Consider the following 3,375-nt stretch of genomic DNA (forward strand, 5'->3'; position numbering starts at 1 on the left):
GAGAGTGTGGGTGTTGGACCCAGTTAACTGCCCAGTGTGCCGGAGTTCCTCCAAGATCGCTTCTCTGCTGGTCTTATCCTGTCCACACTTAAGGTGTATGTGGCAGCAATAGAAGCATTCCACACTCTGTTAAGTGATGGACCCCTGGTGAGGCACCAGTTGGTCGTACGGTTCCTCCATGAAGCATGGAGAATGAAGCCTGTGGCTCATGCCAGAGTCCCGGCCTGGGATCTGGCGGTGGTTCTTGAGGGGTTATCCCTAGCCCCCTTCGAGCCACTTCTCATGCTTAAGATTGCTTTCCTTTTGGCTATTACAACCCTTAAGAGAGTTGGGGAGCTTCAAGCTCTATTTCTCCTCCCTGCTTAGAATTTGCTCCTGGGAGGGTGAAAGCTATCTTGCACTCTAGACCAGACTACTTGCCTAAAGTGCCTTCCAATGCGGCGAGGTCTACAATTTTAGATGGCTTCCATCCTCCACCCGCATGTGTCAGAGGAACAAGAGAGGCTTCACTTACTCTGCCCTGGGCAGGCCTTAAGAGATTTATGTTCAGAGGTCTTCTCAATGGAGGAGGTCAGACCAGTTATTAGTGTGCGTTGGGTCACCCAGAAAGGGATCCCCTGCCTCCAAGCAAACAATCAGCAACTGGACCTGGACGTAAGGGTTCATTCTACTAGAAGCATGCCGTCTTCAAAAGCCCTGCTCTCTGGGGTCTCCCTGCAAGAGATATGTAATGCTGCAGGCTTGGCTACCCAGCATACGTTCATGAGATTTTACAGTCTGCACCTTTCTTCTACACCGGGCTCACAGATGCTCTCGTCCTAAGATGTGCCTGGACAGTTTTACACTAGGACAGGCATTAGTCTGTGTGGCACAGTGGGAATTTCAATCCCCAAAGTGTCGTCATACGACGCAGTTCCAGTTCCCTTGAAAAGGAACGTCTCGGGTTACGACTGTAACTCTTGCTCCCTGAGAAGGGAACGAGACGCTGCATCCCTTTGCCACACCTTTGTATCCCTTTGTAGCTTCCGTGTACGCCGTCACATGCCATGTCACGTGTTACGTCATGACGCAGCACCAATCAAGATTGGACTAGTTTCACATGCTTCAGACGCTTGCATGCCGAGGGTGTTCTCCAAAGTGTCGTCATACGACGCAGTGACAGTTGTAACCTGAGACGCTCTCCAAAGAAGGTGACCACCGCTGACGCACCGTCACACCAACATTCGTGCTGAACTTCTTCCTGGTTCTCTTTACCAAATGAAAGATGAATGTAGAGCAGAATCTTCGTCAGAAATGCTCAGCTCCGAAGCGAAAGCTTAATGAGTGAGTGCTGCATGCTTTCTTATATACATGGCACAGGGAGTGTTTCATGATGCAAATCTCACTCGCCAATGTCCACTGGCTTGTTCTGCTACCACTCGAAGGTGATTGGGATCCCAATTTGTCAGTTCTGTTCTGACGTTACGTCGAACGTGACTGACTGATAGGGAACTGCACTTACACAACCTCTGTGTGACATTAAGGGCCCTATCTTACACCCGGCGCAATGCAGCGCCAAGCGCGACGCAAGTGTTTTTTGCTAGTTTCAGTCCGACGTAGTTATCATTTTCACGTCCTGTGCCACGTTGTTTAAATAGCAAATGCATTTGCGCCCATTTGTGCGCCTATGGGCGTGCTGGTCTGAAAATGAGGTGTGTTCTGGCGCATTGTTGGCATGTTGCTATTTTGAGGCAACAGAAATAGACTGCGCCATTGACCAACTGAAACCTGGTCTAAAGTCAATAGCGCAATATTTGTTTTGTTATTTAATGTTACTTTTAAATAACAATTTGTTATTTAAACAATTAACAATTTTAAATAAATGTATTTATTTATTTTTTTACTTTTTTTTGCGCCTATAGGCGGGTCCACAACGCAGCTTATTAAACACACAGGGATGTTTAATCCCAATTAACAATTTTAAATAAATGTATTTATTTATTTTTTTACTTTTTTTTGCGCCTATAGGCGGGTCCACAACGCAGCTTATTAAACACACAGGGATGCACAGCAGCACACAAACATGCCAAATATTTAAATTAAAAGGATTACAATGTAAAAGATTATTATTGTGTACATAAAGACATGGTGGAATCCGGCTTGTCCCGTAGATGGTCTGCTTGCGCACTTTTACCTTGCGCACAAGCAGTTCCATTCGCGCTCTGGAGACGCGTACGGTCTTTCCACTATCAAATTACGTTATGTAAATAGCAAATCTGCCATGGCGTGCGCGCAACTGGCATTTAAAGGGAATGGGAGATGAGACTCTGATTGGTTTAACGCACGTAAATCCCAAAACACACCCATTACTCATTATGTGAATAGGGACAACCCTTTTAGACCATGCGCCTGGCGCCGACCATTTTTCCCGTCGTTAAACTAGCAAAAGTGGATTCGGACACGCCCTAAGTGAACTTGCGCCGTGCGCTTTAGATGATGCTCTTAGATCGTTAAAATAGGGCCCCAAGTCTTCTTGCTGTTGTTTTAATAGAAAAACGATAATGTCATTTGGAATTATTGGATTAGGAATTTCTCTGTTTTAATTTTTGAGAAAAGTTTCTTGTTTTACCAGTTTTCATCATGTAGACAAATAATTTATAGCTATGAATCATATAAATCAAGAAACTAGATGAGGTCAAATAGCCCATGCATATGGGTTGACATTCTCTTTATTTGTGTTTATAGGTGAAAGTGCAATAACTCTGATGAAATGTAAACTACATTTCTTAAATGACAACAAACGTTGTGATTATAATTTTGAGCAAAATATTCTGGATTATCAGTTTAACTATTGCAGCATGACGGAAATGTGACTACATTTTCAGTGACTAAAACAAGACTAAAATACCCAGACATTTAGTCGAATAAAACTTGACTAAACAATAGTCTAAATATGATCAAAACTAAAAGTACATTTGACACAGGACTAAGACTAAATTAAAAATAGCTGACAAAAAGTAACTCTAGTGCATGGTTCATGCTGCTAGTGATGTAATGGTGGGGGAAATATTATCCTCGCGCATATTAGAAATTCCAATTTTGCATCATTTAAATGCCGCCACCTACCTGATTATTATTGCTGACCATGTGCATCCTTTTAAGACCACATTCTGTCATATTCTAATGGATTCTAATAAGGATATTGTATCATGACAACTAAATACTTTTCAACTCGACATAACAGTGCTTTTCTGTAAATGTTTTTTTTTTGTTTTCTGTTTTTTTCATAGTCTTGAGGTAACAAAATCTGGAAAACAAAAAGATATTTTGAAAATGTCTTTTGAAAAGTGTTTTTTGTCCATACAATAAAGTCATTTTTAGGGTCCAATGTTTAGA

Source organism: Leuciscus leuciscus (assembly GCF_965113295.1).
Source record: "Leuciscus leuciscus genome assembly, chromosome: 5".
Lineage (NCBI taxonomy): Eukaryota > Metazoa > Chordata > Actinopteri > Cypriniformes > Leuciscidae > Leuciscus > Leuciscus leuciscus.